The sequence below is a fragment of the Phyllobates terribilis genome, unplaced genomic scaffold (genome assembly GCF_046119375.1).
Source record: "Phyllobates terribilis strain yellow unplaced genomic scaffold, ASM4611937v1 Scaffold_602__1_contigs__length_984359, whole genome shotgun sequence".
Lineage (NCBI taxonomy): Eukaryota > Metazoa > Chordata > Amphibia > Anura > Dendrobatidae > Phyllobates > Phyllobates terribilis.
Genome location: NW_027363362.1, coordinates 640,578 through 655,719, shown reverse-complemented (window position 1 = coordinate 655,719; position 15,142 = coordinate 640,578). Strand labels below are relative to the sequence as shown.

The 15,142-nt window shown below is 43.2% G+C and overlaps 6 non-coding genes and 1 pseudogene across 6 annotated transcripts; all 7 read left to right on the top strand.

The window, feature by feature from the left end:
- The first annotated feature begins 1,086 nt into the window (after positions 1–1,086).
- On the top strand, positions 1,087–1,275 carry LOC141233669 (U2 spliceosomal RNA). Its single transcript, XR_012299736.1, has one exon. It is a non-coding gene; the product is annotated as a U2 spliceosomal RNA (small nuclear RNA).
- A 1,115-nt stretch (positions 1,276–2,390) lies between these two features.
- Positions 2,391–2,581, top strand: LOC141233477 (U2 spliceosomal RNA). The gene has a single exon (XR_012299553.1). It is a non-coding gene; the product is annotated as a U2 spliceosomal RNA (small nuclear RNA).
- Positions 2,582–8,723: 6,142 nt separating this feature from the next.
- On the top strand, positions 8,724–8,903 carry LOC141233694 (U2 spliceosomal RNA; annotated as a pseudogene).
- A 1,114-nt stretch (positions 8,904–10,017) lies between these two features.
- On the top strand, positions 10,018–10,208 carry LOC141233476 (U2 spliceosomal RNA). Its single transcript, XR_012299552.1, has one exon. It is a non-coding gene; the product is annotated as a U2 spliceosomal RNA (small nuclear RNA).
- A 1,114-nt stretch (positions 10,209–11,322) lies between these two features.
- Positions 11,323–11,513, top strand: LOC141233475 (U2 spliceosomal RNA). The gene has a single exon (XR_012299551.1). It is a non-coding gene; the product is annotated as a U2 spliceosomal RNA (small nuclear RNA).
- A 1,115-nt stretch (positions 11,514–12,628) lies between these two features.
- Positions 12,629–12,819, top strand: LOC141233474 (U2 spliceosomal RNA). The gene has a single exon (XR_012299550.1). It is a non-coding gene; the product is annotated as a U2 spliceosomal RNA (small nuclear RNA).
- Positions 12,820–13,934: 1,115 nt separating this feature from the next.
- On the top strand, positions 13,935–14,125 carry LOC141233473 (U2 spliceosomal RNA). Its single transcript, XR_012299549.1, has one exon. It is a non-coding gene; the product is annotated as a U2 spliceosomal RNA (small nuclear RNA).
- Positions 14,126–15,142: the final 1,017 nt, after the last annotated feature.

The window sequence follows — 15,142 nt, the reverse complement described above, 5'->3', positions numbered from 1 at the left end:
TTTTTATGTTTTTATGGGGTTCAAAAATGGAAAAGTTAAAAAGAGATCTGATGTACAAATGTAAATCTAATGGAGGTAAAGATGTACCCAATTTTTTTACCTTTTTCCATATAAAGTATTTCTGCTTCTGTTTTAAGGTTTTTAAATCTGATGGCATTTTTAGTTATTTTTTAAAATATGCAGCAGGAATGATTTTTAAAAGGTGGTTTAGCCTACCTTTAAGTTCTCCTGTGCTCCTGTGCCCACCTAAACAGTATGTGATACTTGAGAAAACGGTCAGACTTTTAGGTCTCCAGGAATTGGAGCCTGATATATTGGGGGACCAAAGGAAGGTATCTATTGCTTGCAGACACTCTGAGGACACAATTCCTGTCTCCAATTTTTCACAGGCAAGGTCCAAAACGGTGTGGCGAAATGTGTACGGGAAATATCTTGCAAATGTACACAAGGACCTTGCCTGGGCTATCGTCCACCAGTGCCTCCCTACCCGTGAGTTTCAACATAGGCGGGGGCTGGTGGCGAGAGCCAAATGTCCAAGAGATATATGCGGGGAAAGTGAGTCTGTATTGCATCTCTTTTGGAATTGTCCTTTTGCACAGGAGGTTTGGAGAAAGGTAGGCCCACTTTTAAAATGGGCATGTGGCCTGAAAGATTTTAATCACTTTTATGTCTTTTATGGTCTTTTTAAGTGTCCAAATTTTAAACAATTCCGAGTTGCCTGGATTATTATTAATTGTTTTAAAAATGCCATGTGGAAAGTTAGAAATATTTTACTCTTCAAACATGATCATATTGATTCAACAGACTGTATAAAAATAGCTTTAAGTGAAATGTATATTTACTATCTCAGAGATAAAAAACTGTATGGAGCAAAAGAAGCGGCTTCTATGTGGTGTGTACAATTATGGAACACAATTAGTGGTAATTAAATAAACCCAAGTACATCTGTAATTATGATTTTCTTAATTGTTACAATGGTTTTATGATGGTAAATTGTGTTTTTACAAAAAACTTGAATTGATTATTATCATGTTTTATCATTTTATTGTAATGTTATAAATGTTCTTTTTTAAAACCTTTGTAAATATACTTTTGAATCAATAAAATTGCGTTGAAACCTTATCTGTTCTTATCAGTTTAATATCTGATACGTCCCCTATCTGGGGACCATATATTAAATGGATTTTTAGAACAGGGAGATGGAAAAAGAGCTTGCTCTGTCCACTCCACGCATTGACCTGGTATTGCAGTATCTCCAGGACCGATGCACCCCTTCTTTAATGCAGTTTCTAAAATCAGAAAGAATTGAATTCAATGTTTTTTGTTCATTTTGCTTGTTTGTCGTATTTTGGGATGGACTCTTTGGCTTTGCTTTTCTTCTCCTCATTGGATTTTTCATGTTCAAAGTTGCAGAAGCCAGATTACAAGCTCATTTTGGTTCAACTTCAGCAACTGTGCATTGCATTGCCATGTAATGTGATGCAATGCTATCTTTCTAGCTCTCCCTTTTTACTTCCTTTTGGATAAACAGACATATTAGGCAAGCATTTTGGAGCTTTCACCTAAATAACTACAGGTGGTGAGATAAGCTGCACAATATAATTGACCTTTCAGTATATTGTTGCACACACACCATCTATTTAGCAAATGCCCTTGTTATCAACAGCAGCCTTTTAAACTCACCTGAGCTAACACGTATGTGCGCTGGTTACTCTGCTGCGCTTAAATTTTCTTTTTTGGTTTGCTACAATGCCTTTTCTGAAACGTTGTCTCCCTCTGCTGGAACACTGACTTCTTTCATTTAATGCCTGCAGACTATAAAAGAGAACCCAACCCAAAAAGTTTGGTTGATTAGTCTGTGGCATTCTGTTAAACTGTTGCTTATGGCGGTCTCTGTGAGCTTCTCAGCGACATTCAGCCAGCCAGGTATCCTGCCTGCAGTAGATGGAATGTGGCAATGGAACGCTGGCTGCGCGTGTCACAATAGGCTCTGAGCCTTTATATACCTGTGCACAGCAGCAGCCACCTTCAGTCTGCTGCTGGACAGCCAGCAGCAGCAGCAGCAGGAGAGGTATGTAATCAGGAGCCCTCCTGCTAAGGGTAGACAGCTGCTCGTTCCACCCCACCCCCCGCCTTAATTGGTTCTCCTCCCTTCCAACGGTGTTGAGGCGGGTGGGAACAGCAGGGGGTGAAGGTGCTGTGTTTAAAGAGGTGGAGTTATGCAGATCTAAAACGCGTGGATTGCAGCAGCAGCAAGCCGAAAAGTGCAGGCATGTAAGGGATCTAGAGGTTGACAACATGTCTTCTTAACGGGAGTCCAGGAGCTCATCTCCACAAATGGACTTTTCAGGATCCTTGGGTGGCTCCGTAGTTTGAAACCAATTCTGGTTATCGCTTCTCGGCCTTTTGGCTAAGATCAAGTGTAGTATCTGTTCTTATCAGTTTAATATCTGATACGTCCCCTATCTGGGGACCATATATTAAATGGATTTTTAGAACAGGGAGATGGAAAAAGAGCTTGCTCTGTCCACTCCACGCATTGACCTGGTATTGCAGTATCTCCAGGACCGGTGCACCCCTTCTTTAATGCAGTTTCTAAAATCAGAAAGAATTGAATTCAATGTTTTTTGTTCATTTTGCTTGTTTGTCGGATTTTGGGATGGACTCTTTGGCTTTGCTTTTCTTCTCCTCATTGGATTTTTCATGTTCAAAGTTGCAGAAGCCAGATTACAAGCTCATTTTGGTTCAACTTCAGCAACTGTGCATTGCATTGCCATGTAATGTGATGCAATGCTATCTTTCTAGCTCTCCCTTTTTACTTCCTTTTGGATAAACAGACATATTAGGCAAGCATTTTGGAGCTTTCACCTAAATAACTACAGGTGGTGAGATAAGCTGCACAATATAATTGACCTTTCAGTATATTGTTGCACACACACCATCTATTTAGCAAATGCCCTTGTTATCAACAGCAGCCTTTTAAACTCACCTGAGCTAACAGGTATGTGCGCTGGTTACTCTGCTGCGCTTAAAATTTCTTTTTTGGTTTGCTACAATGCCTTTTCTGAAACGTTGTCTCCCTCTGCTGGAACACTGACTTCTTTCATTTAATGCCTGCAGACTATAAAAGAGAACCCAACCCAAAAAGTTTGGTTGATTAGTCTGTGGCATTCTGTTAAACTGTTGCTTATGGCGGTCTCTGTGAGCTTCTCAGCGACATTCAGCCAGCCAGGTATCCTGCCTGCAGTAGATGGAATGTGGCAATGGAACGCTGGCTGCGCGTGTCATAATAGGCTCTGAGCCTTTATATACCTGTGCACAGCAGCAGCCACCTTCAGTCTGCTGCTGGACAGCCAGCAGCAGCAGCAGCAGGAGAGGTATGTAATCAGGAGCCCTCCTGCTAAGGGTAGACAGCTGCTCGTTCCACCCCACCCCCCGCCTTAATTGGTTCTCCTCCCTTCCAACGGTGTTGAGGCGGGTGGGAACAGCAGGGGGTGAAGGTGCTGTGTTTAAAGAGGTGGAGTTATGCAGATCTAAAACGCGTGGATTGCAGCAGCAGCAAGCCGAAAAGTGCAGGCATGTAAGGGATCTAGAGGTTGACAACATGTCTTCTTAACGGGAGTCCAGGAGCTCATCTCCACAAATGGACTTTTCAGGATCCTTGGGTGGCTCCGTAGTTTGAAACCAATTCTGGTTATCGCTTCTCGGCCTTTTGGCTCAGATCAAGTGTCTGGACATCAGGTTCCTTGAGTGCTAGCCCTCGGCCTTCCAGCATCGCCACTCCGGTGGCTTAAGCTGGATGCTGCTATAGGGGGAGAGTGAGGAGGAAACGGGAAGGCGATTTCCGTGGCTGACTATGGGAGTCAGGCTGAAATTTGCTGGGACCGGGGACCCCCGGGTCAAGAATGGATTTCGCATTGAGATTTCCGAGGAGAAGAAGGGACATTTTTCCATGTCCTACCTGGTGAATGCCATCTTCTATGAAGCATTGAAGATTAAGAAGTCGGACATTCTTTGCCTGCAGGAATTTAGAAGTCATGGAAGGTATGTGCTGGTTCTTTCTACTATGGCTGCTTGCCAAAATCTTTATAGAACCTTGAAAGGCCATACTGAGAACTCCCTCCTAGATGGACTCACTTTTACTGTCCTCTATTCAAAGGGGGATGTTCCTGTTGTTGTGTTTATGCACAATCCCTTTATCCCCCAGAAGGACATTACTGTATTCTTGAGGAGGCATTGTACTTATGTGCATTTTTCCCACAAGATCTCGAATGAAGAAGGCTTGTGGACTGGCAAATACAAGTACTTTGTTCGTTTTGCTACAGACCCCGAGGGGCCAGGGGGCATACATTATCCTCCTATGAGTTTCTCTATTGGGAGAGACACTGGTTTCTTGTACTTTCCTGATGCTCCTTTTTTCTGCAGAAGATGTAACAAGTATGGTCATGTCCAGGAGTCCTGCAGGTATCCGCCAACCTGCAGGAGGTGTAACACGTCTGGTCATATGGCGAAAGACTGCAAGAACCAGGTAAAGTGTGATGCTTGTGGTGAGGAGGGGCATGTTCTTAGGCAGTGTCAAGCTAGAACCACTCCTAAGTCTTTTGCTCAAGTGGTCGCGGAGGGGCCTGCTGTTCCTTCGACTTCTACTAGGGTTCCACAAGGTCCCCTTCCGGATGTCGGGGAGGCAACTGCTCCCCAGGAGGAAGAGGATGGCACTCAGATGGACGACATATTTGAAGATGCCCAGCTTCAGCCTCCTGCGTCAGGAGGCTTTGACATGGTGATTCCAGAGGTGATGTCACCTTTCCCTCCCCAGTTTGGTGTCCGTGGTGAGGGGGAAATGGACTTGTCCAATTCTCCTGTCATATCTTGGTGCAATACTGCTTCAGAGGAGATCGGGGGCGGTGGCCAAGGGGACTTGTCTGCTGTCCGTTTCTCTGATGAGGAGGATCCTGATGTGGTCAAGAAGAAGCCAAGGACTGAGTGTTCATCCATTGCTGCCGTGTGTGATAGCCCGGTGGACTCTCGTGCTTACCCGTCAGATGTATTTTCTCCTGACATTGTTACATTTGGCATTCAGCCAGATGGTAATAGCTTTGCTTTGCTTGATGAAGGTTGAGTTGATGTTTTCTTTCTTTTTTTTTCAGGTTATGTGTGATCCTCTTTAGTTATGCCGCATCATTCTGGATGGGACATTGTGTCCCTTAATGTTAGGCAAATTAGATCTGTTACCCGAAGAACAACAGTTCTGGATTATCTAAAGGGTTTGAGTGCAGATGTCTATTGTCTACAAGAGTGTGGGATTACTGAATCTCCAGGGGATAAGGACTGGCCTTATGGCCAGTATGTTTGGTCGGGGTCCAGCTTTAACAAAAATGATGGTGTGGGGATTTTAGTTGGTAATAAGAATATTACTATTGATAGTTACACGGTTGTGGAGGTGGGTCGCTGCATTATTGTTTTTTTGAGTTATAGGGGGTGGAAGGTTAGAATGATTAATTTATATTGTCCTACTAAAAAAGAGGAGCGGCTTGCTCTTCTTGAGAAATTGAGTTTTTTTCTCCCTGGAAAAATTCCTACAGTTTTTGTTGGTGACTGTAATTGTGTCACAGAAGGTAATGTGGACATTACGGGAAAAAAGTTATCTCAACTTATTTCTGATTTTTCTTTCTTAGACGCTGCAATACTTGAGTATGGCATTCCACCACCGCCTACATATTATGCTGACCGTGGTAATATTTCATCGAGGATAGATAGGATGTTATTTTCCAAAAATATGGTTTGTTCAAGTTATGTTCAACATAAGGTACCTTTTTCTGATCATGAGTGTTTGCGTGGTGATTTTAGTGCGAATGGGGACATGGTGTTTGGGGGTGGGGTTTGGAAATTGAATACGAGGTTGTTGGAGGATGAGGAGGTGATGAGTGAGTTGGAGAAAAGGTATGCAAGTTGGAGGTGGCGTAAGCGTGATTTTGGTAGTGTGCTTGAATGGTGGGATTGGGTGAAATTACAGTTAAAAACTTTCTTTAAAAAATGGGGCTACAAAAAAGCTGCCAGATATCGTAATAGATTTAATGACTTAAGTAGACGGATTGATTGGTTGCGTGGGTGTGTTAGGAAAGGAATGGATATGTCTGATCAGCTTGAGGTTGCTAAGAATGAGTTAAAATGTCTTCTGGATGAAAAAGGTAAAGAGATTATTTACCGTACCAAGTTAGAGCATTTGGAAAAGAATGAAAAGTGCACCAGGTACTTTTTTAAAAAAATGAATGGAAGGAAGTTGGATTTGAGTGAAGTGGTAGGTGAAGATGGATCTAGTGTGGTTGGGAAGAATGTGTTGAATGAGGTGAATGGCTTCTATAGTAAGTTGTACGATGAGAAATGGATTGATCCTGGACTTGTGTCGCATGTATTGAGTGGTATGGAGAAGAGACTTGGTTCGGATGAATGTGATGCTTTGTGTGAGGATGTTATTTTGGATGAGGTGAGGAATGTTGTTATGAGTGCTAAAAAGAATAAGACGCCTGGGAAGGATGGGTTGCCTGTGGAGCTGTATGTGAAAGCTTGGGAGTTTTTGGGTAAGGACTTGACTGAGGTTTGTAGGTATATGTGGATGAATGGTGTTTTGTGTGACAGTATGAAAGAGGGTATAGTGGTTCTTGTGTTTAAGAAGGGTGAGAAAAAGCGTTTGGAGAACTGGAGACCCATATCATTGCTTAACGCTGATTATAAGGTCTACAGTAAATTGTTAGCAAATCGTATGCGTGAGGTGATTGGTAGGGTTGTGGAGGATGACCAAGTGTGTGCCGTGCCTGGTCGGAGTATAAGTGATAATTTGTTATTGTTAAGGGATATGCTTGGGGATTGTAAGACTAGAAAGCAGAAGTGTATGGTGTTAGCAATTGATTTCGAAAAGGCTTTTGATAGAGTTTCGCATGTGTTTCTGTTTAAAGTATTGGAGAGGATGGGTTTCCCTAGGGTTTTTCTGAATGGAGTTAAGTCTTTATATGATTATGTGTCAAGTGAGTTTTTAGTGAATGAATGGTTGTCTGACAAAGTGATGATTAGGTCTGGTGTAAGACAGGGGTGCCCTATGTCCCCTGTCTTGTTTGTATGTGTGATTGAGCCTTTGCTGTGTTTAGTGAGACGTGAGAAAATGATGAGAGGATTGTTAGTGCCTGGGAGTGGTGGTAAGCATGTGAAGGTGTTAGGTTACATGGATGATGTTGTGATGGTGAGTGAAAGTATGGCTTCAATGAGTAGGGTGAGGTTGCTTTTGGATTTTTTCTGTGGTGCATCAGGTTTTAGAGTTAACTGGACTAAGTGTAGTTTCAAATGCTTTGGAGATGACAGTATTCGTATGGAAGGTGTTAAGTATGAGGAGAGTGCAATTAAGGTTTTAGGAGTATTTTTCAATGATGATCTGAAAGGAAATGAGAGTTGGGACGAGTGTGGTATGCGTGTTGAGCGAAAATTGAATTTTTGGAGAATGAGAGATCTTTCTTTGCGGGGCAAAGTTCTAGTTATCAAAGCAGTGATCTTACCCATTCTGCTTTTTGTGGCCATAATTTTTCCATCCCCTTTTAGGAAAGTGAAGAGAGTTGAGAAAATGATTTTTTCCTTTTTCTGGTGCAGCAAGATGGAGAAGCTGAAGAGGGAAAGCCTTTATAAGGCCTGCCAGCATGGTGGTTTGGGATTTCCTAATGTTGAGGTTTTTTTAGGGCTCCATTATATTAAGACGATTGTGGTATTGTTGGGTAAAGGTAATAAGGGTGCATGTATGGCAAGTTATTCTGCAGGATGGATGTTGTATGGGTTAGGTTGGAGAAAGAGGGATGCGAGAGTGCCTGTGTCTTTTAAGTGTCCGGTGTGGTATGAGGTGATTGAGAAGTTTGTCAAGAAGTATGATTTGCTGAGTGTGCCGGTGGATGAGTTTAGAATGACTAAGAGGGTGTATAGGAAATTGTGTGCAAATGAGGTCGAGTCTAATATTGTTGGTTTGAGAGGGAATGAGGTTGCGGATGCTTGGAGAAAGTTGGGTATGTATGGGATGTCCAACAAACAGAAGGATGTAGTGTGGATGGCGTTTCACAATATTCTTCCAGTGAGAGACGTTCAAAAGAAGAGAGGTTTGATTAGGTCGGATGTTTGTCCAAGAGATGGATGTAATGGTTGTGAGACGGTTATGCGTCTGATGTGGAATTGTGATTTTGCGCAAGACGTGTGGAAATGTGTAGGAGGGTTGTGTAGGAGTTTGGCAGGAGTGACTTTTGTGGATTGGCGTGTGGTTATGTTTGGTATTGGTGCAAGTGGACGTGTAAAGGAGAGAGTTTTGTGGTTAATTATGGCTTGTGTGTTAGAAAGTTTGTGGGATGTGAGGAATCTTTGTGTATTTAAAAGGAAATCAATTACAGTAAATGAATGTATTAGGATTATTCTTTCTAGGCTATTTTTGATTTACAAGATGGATAGTAGTAGCGGTGGTGGAACAGATGCCGAGGGAATATGGAAATTTAAAAAGTGGAGGCATATTGTAAAATTTCAGTGATCTTTTGGTTTATATTAATAAGATGTTCTTCTTTCTGTAATATTAGGTTACTTTATGCTTAATAAATATGGCCATGATGATGAGAAGTTTTTTTTTGCAACAGTTTTGGTATATCCTACTGATTTGCTATAAAACTAACCTGAATGGTTTAAAAAAAAAAATAAAAAATAAAAAAATAAATAAAAAAAAAAAAATAAAAAAATCTGTTCTTATCAGTTTAATATCTGATACGTCCCCTATCTGGGGACCATATATTAAATGGATTTTTAGAACAGGGAGATGGAAAAAGAGCTTGCTCTGTCCACTCCACGCATTGACCTGGTATTGCAGTATCTCCAGGACTGGTGCACCCCTTCTTTAATGCAGTTTCTAAAATCAGAAAGAATTGAATTCAATGTTTTTTGTTCATTTTGCTTGTTTGTCGGATTTTGGGATGGACTCTTTGGCTTTGCTTTTCTTCTCCTCATTGGATTTTTCATGTTCAAAGTTGCAGAAGCCAGATTACAAGCTCATTTTGGTTCAACTTCAGCAACTGTGCATTGCATTGCCATGTAATGTGATGCAATGCTATCTTTCTAGCTCTCCCTTTTTACTTCCTTTTGGATAAACAGACATATTAGGCAAGCATTTTGGAGCTTTCACCTAAATAACTACAGGTGGTGAGATAAGCTGCACAATATAATTGACCTTTCAGTATATTGTTGCACACACACCATCTATTTAGCAAATGCCCTTGTTATCAACAGCAGCCTTTTAAACTCACCTGAGCTAACAGGTATGTGCGCTGGTTACTCTGCTGCGCTTAAAATTTCTTTTTTGGTTTGCTACAATGCCTTTTCTGAAACGTTGTCTCCCTCTGCTGGAACACTGACTTCTTTCATTTAATGCCTGCAGACTATAAAAGAGAACCCAACCCAAAAAGTTTGGTTGATTAGTCTGTGGCATTCTGTTAAACTGTTGCTTATGGCGGTCTCTGTGAGCTTCTCAGCGACATTCAGCCAGCCAGGTATCCTGCCTGCAGTAGATGGAATGTGGCAATGGAACGCTGGCTGCGCGTGTCATAATAGGCTCTGAGCCTTTATATACCTGTGCACAGCAGCAGCCACCTTCAGTCTGCTGCTGGACAGCCAGCAGCAGCAGCAGCAGGAGAGGTATGTAATCAGGAGCCCTCCTGCTAAGGGTAGACAGCTGCTCGTTCCACCCCACCCCCGCCTTAATTGGTTCTCCTCCCTTCCAACGGTGTTGAGGCGGGTGGGAACAGCAGGGGGTGAAGGTGCTGTGTTTAAAGAGGTGGAGTTATGCAGATCTAAAACGCGTGGATTGCAGCAGCAGCAAGCCGAAAAGTGCAGGCATGTAAGGGATCTAGAGGTTGACAACATGTCTTCTTAACGGGAGTCCAGGAGCTCATCTCCACAAATGGACTTTTCAGGATCCTTGGGTGGCTCCGTAGTTTGAAACCAATTCTGGTTATCGCTTCTCGGCCTTTTGGCTAAGATCAAGTGTAGTATCTGTTCTTATCAGTTTAATATCTGATACGTCCCCTATCTGGGGACCATATATTAAATGGATTTTTAGAACAGGGAGATGGAAAAAGAGCTTGCTCTGTCCACTCCACGCATTGACCTGGTATTGCAGTATCTCCAGGACCGGTGCACCCCTTCTTTAATGCAGTTTCTAAAATCAGAAAGAATTGAATTCAATGTTTTTTGTTCATTTTGCTTGTTTGTCGGATTTTGGGATGGACTCTTTGGCTTTGCTTTTCTTCTCCTCATTGGATTTTTCATGTTCAAAGTTGCAGAAGCCAGATTACAAGCTCATTTTGGTTCAACTTCAGCAACTGTGCATTGCATTGCCATGTAATGTGATGCAAAGCTATCTTTCTAGCTCTCCCTTTTTACTTCCTTTTGGATAAACAGACATATTAGGCAAGCATTTTGGAGCTTTCACCTAAATAACTACAGGTGGTGAGATAAGCTGCACAATATAATTGACCTTTCAGTATATTGTTGCACACACACCATCTATTTAGCAAATGCCCTTGTTATCAACAGCAGCCTTTTAAACTCACCTGAGCTAACAGGTATGTGCGCTGGTTACTCTGCTGCGCTTAAAATTTCTTTTTTGGTTTGCTACAATGCCTTTTCTGAAACGTTGTCTCCCTCTGCTGGAACACTGACTTCTTTCATTTAATGCCTGCAGACTATAAAAGAGAACCCAACCCAAAAAGTTTGGTTGATTAGTCTGTGGCATTCTGTTAAACTGTTGCTTATGGCGGTCTCTGTGAGCTTCTCAGCGACATTCAGCCAGCCAGGTATCCTGCCTGCAGTAGATGGAATGTGGCAATGGAACGCTGGCTGCGCGTGTCATAATAGGCTCTGAGCCTTTATATACCTGTGCACAGCAGCAGCCACCTTCAGTCTGCTGCTGGAGAGCCAGCAGCAGCAGCAGCAGGAGAGGTATGTAATCAGGAGCCCTCCTGCTAAGGGTAGACAGCTGCTCGTTCCACCCCACCCCCGCCTTAATTGGTTCTCCTCCCTTCCAACGGTGTTGAGGCGGGTGGGAACAGCAGGGGGTGAAGGTGCTGTGTTTAAAGAGGTGGAGTTATGCAGATCTAAAACGCGTGGATTGCAGCAGCAGCAAGCCGAAAAGTGCAGGCATGTAAGGGATCTAGAGGTTGACAACATGTCTTCTTAACGGGAGTCCAGGAGCTCATCTCCACAAATGGACTTTTCAGGATCCTTGGGTGGCTCCGTAGTTTGAAACCAATTCTGGTTATCGCTTCTCGGCCTTTTGGCTAAGATCAAGTGTAGTATCTGTTCTTATCAGTTTAATATCTGATACGTCCCCTATCTGGGGACCATATATTAAATGGATTTTTAGAACAGGGAGATGGAAAAAGAGCTTGCTCTGTCCACTCCACGCATTGACCTGGTATTGCAGTATCTCCAGGACCGGTGCACCCCTTCTTTAATGCAGTTTCTAAAATCAGAAAGAATTGAATTCAATGTTTTTTGTTCATTTTGCTTGTTTGTCGGATTTTGGGATGGACTCTTTGGCTTTGCTTTTCTTCTCCTCATTGGATTTTTCATGTTCAAAGTTGCAGAAGCCAGATTACAAGCTCATTTTGGTTCAACTTCAGCAACTGTGCATTGCATTGCCATGTAATGTGATGCAATGCTATCTTTCTAGCTCTCCCTTTTTACTTCCTTTTGGATAAACAGACATATTAGGCAAGCATTTTGGAGCTTTCACCTAAATAACTACAGGTGGTGAGATAAGCTGCACAATATAATTGACCTTTCAGTATATTGTTGCACACACACCATCTATTTAGCAAATGCCCTTGTTATCAACAGCAGCCTTTTAAACTCACCTGAGCTAACAGGTATGTGCGCTGGTTACTCTGCTGCGCTTAAAATTTCTTTTTTGGTTTGCTACAATGCCTTTTCTGAAACGTTGTCTCCCTCTGCTGGAACACTGACTTCTTTCATTTAATGCCTGCAGACTATAAAAGAGAACCCAACCCAAAAAGTTTGGTTGATTAGTCTGTGGCATTCTGTTAAACTGTTGCTTATGGCGGTCTCTGTGAGCTTCTCAGCGACATTCAGCCAGCCAGGTATCCTGCCTGCAGTAGATGGAATGTGGCAATGGAACGCTGGCTGCGCGTGTCATAATAGGCTCTGAGCCTTTATATACCTGTGCACAGCAGCAGCCACCTTCAGTCTGCTGCTGGACAGCCAGCAGCAGCAGCAGCAGGAGAGGTATGTAATCAGGAGCCCTCCTGCTAAGGGTAGACAGCTGCTCGTTCCACCCCACCCCCCGCCTTAATTGGTTCTCCTCCCTTCCAGCGGTGTTGAGGCGGGTGGGAACAGCAGGGGGTGAAGGTGCTGTGTTTAAAGAGGTGGAGTTATGCAGATCTAAAACGCGTGGATTGCAGCAGCAGCAAGCCGAAAAGTGCAGGCATGTAAGGGATCTAGAGGTTGACAACATGTCTTCTTAACGGGAGTCCAGGAGCTCATCTCCACAAATGGACTTTTCAGGATCCTTGGGTGGCTCCGTAGTTTGAAACCAATTCTGGTTATCGCTTCTCGGCCTTTTGGCTAAGATCAAGTGTAGTATCTGTTCTTATCAGTTTAATATCTGATACGTCCCCTATCTGGGGACCATATATTAAATGGATTTTTAGAACAGGGAGATGGAAAAAGAGCTTGCTCTGTCCACTCCACGCATTGACCTGGTATTGCAGTATCTCCAGGACCGGTGCACCCCTTCTTTAATGCAGTTTCTAAAATCAGAAAGAATTGAATTCAATGTTTTTTGTTCATTTTGCTTGTTTGTCGGATTTTGGGATGGACTCTTTGGCTTTGCTTTTCTTCTCCTCATTGGATTTTTCATGTTCAAAGTTGCAGAAGCCAGATTACAAGCTCATTTTGGTTCAACTTCAGCAACTGTGCATTGCATTGCCATGTAATGTGATGCAATGCTATCTTTCTAGCTCTCCCTTTTTACTTCCTTTTGGATAAACAGACATATTAGGCAAGCATTTTGGAGCTTTCACCTAAATAACTACAGGTGGTGAGATAAGCTGCACAATATAATTGACCTTTCAGTATATTGTTGCACACACACCATCTATTTAGCAAATGCCCTTGTTATCAACAGCAGCCTTTTAAACTCACCTGAGCTAACAGGTATGTGCGCTGGTTACTCTGCTGTGCTTAAAATTTCTTTTTTGGTTTGCTACAATGCCTTTTCTGAAACGTTGTCTCCCTCTGCTGGAACACTGACTTCTTTCATTTAATGCCTGCAGACTATAAAAGAGAACCCAACCCAAAAAGTTTGGTTGATTAGTCTGTGGCATTCTGTTAAACTGTTGCTTATGGCGGTCTCTGTGAGCTTCTCAGCGACATTCAGCCAGCCAGGTATCCTGCCTGCAGTAGATGGAATGTGGCAATGGAACGCTGGCTGCGCGTGTCATAATAGGCTCTGAGCCTTTATATACCTGTGCACAGCAGCAGCCACCTTCAGTCTGCTGCTGGACAGCCAGCAGCAGCAGCAGCAGGAGAGGTATGTAATCAGGAGCCCTCCTGCTAAGGGTAGACAGCTGCTCGTTCCACCCCACCCCCCGCCTTAATTGGTTCTCCTCCCTTCCAACGGTGTTGAGGCGGGTGGGAACAGCAGGGGGTGAAGGTGCTGTGTTTAAAGAGGTGGAGTTATGCAGATCTAAAACGCGTGGATTGCAGCAGCAGCAAGCCGAAAAGTGCAGGCATGTAAGGGATCTAGAGGTTGACAACATGTCTTCTTAACGGGAGTCCAGGAGCTCATCTCCACAAATGGACTTTTCAGGATCCTTGGGTGGCTCCGTAGTTTGAAACCAATTCTGGTTATCGCTTCTCGGCCTTTTGGCTAAGATCAAGTGTAGTATCTGTTCTTATCAGTTTAATATCTGATACGTCCCCTATCTGGGGACCATATATTAAATGGATTTTTAGAACAGGGAGATGGAAAAAGAGCTTGCTCTGTCCACTCCACGCATTGACCTGGTATTGCAGTATCTCCAGGACCGGTGCACCCCTTCTTTAATGCAGTTTCTAAAATCAGAAAGAATTGAATTCAATGTTTTTTGTTCATTTTGCTTGTTTGTCGGATTTTGGGATGGACTCTTTGGCTTTGCTTTTCTTCTCCTCATTGGATTTTTCATGTTCAAAGTTGCAGAAGCCAGATTACAAGCTCATTTTGGTTCAACTTCAGCAACTGTGCATTGCATTGCCATGTAATGTGATGCAATGCTATCTTTCTAGCTCTCCCTTTTTACTTCCTTTTGGATAAACAGACATATTAGGCAAGCATTTTGGAGCTTTCACCTAAATAACTACAGGTGGTGAGATAAGCTGCACAATATAATTGACCTTTCAGTATATTGTTGCACACACACCATCTATTTAGCAAATGCCCTTGTTATCAACAGCAGCCTTTTAAACTCACCTGAGCTAACAGGTATGTGCGCTGGTTACTCTGCTGCGCTTAAAATTTCTTTTTTGGTTTGCTACAATGCCTTTTCTGAAACGTTGTCTCCCTCTGCTGGAACACTGACTTCTTTCATTTAATGCCTGCAGACTATAAAAGAGAACCCAACCCAAAAAGTTTGGTTGATTAGTCTGTGGCATTCTGTTAAACTGTTGCTTATGGCGGTCTCTGTGAGCTTCTCAGCGACATTCAGCCAGCCAGGTATCCTGCCTGCAGTAGATGGAATGTGGCAATGGAACGCTGGCTGCGCGTGTCATAATAGGCTCTGAGCCTTTATATACCTGTGCACAGCAGCAGCCACCTTCAGTCTGCTGCTGGACAGCCAGCAGCAGCAGCAGCAGGAGAGGTATGTAATCAGGAGCCCTCCTGCTAAGGGTAGACAGCTGCTCGTTCCACCCCACCCCCCGCCTTAATTGGTTCTCCTCCCTTCCAACGGTGTTGAGGCGGGTGGGAACAGCAGGGGGTGAAGGTGCTGTGTTTAAAGAGGTGGAGTTATGCAGATCTAAAACGCGTGGATTGCAGCAGCAGCAAGCCGAAAAGTGCAGGCATGTAAGGGATCTAGAGGTT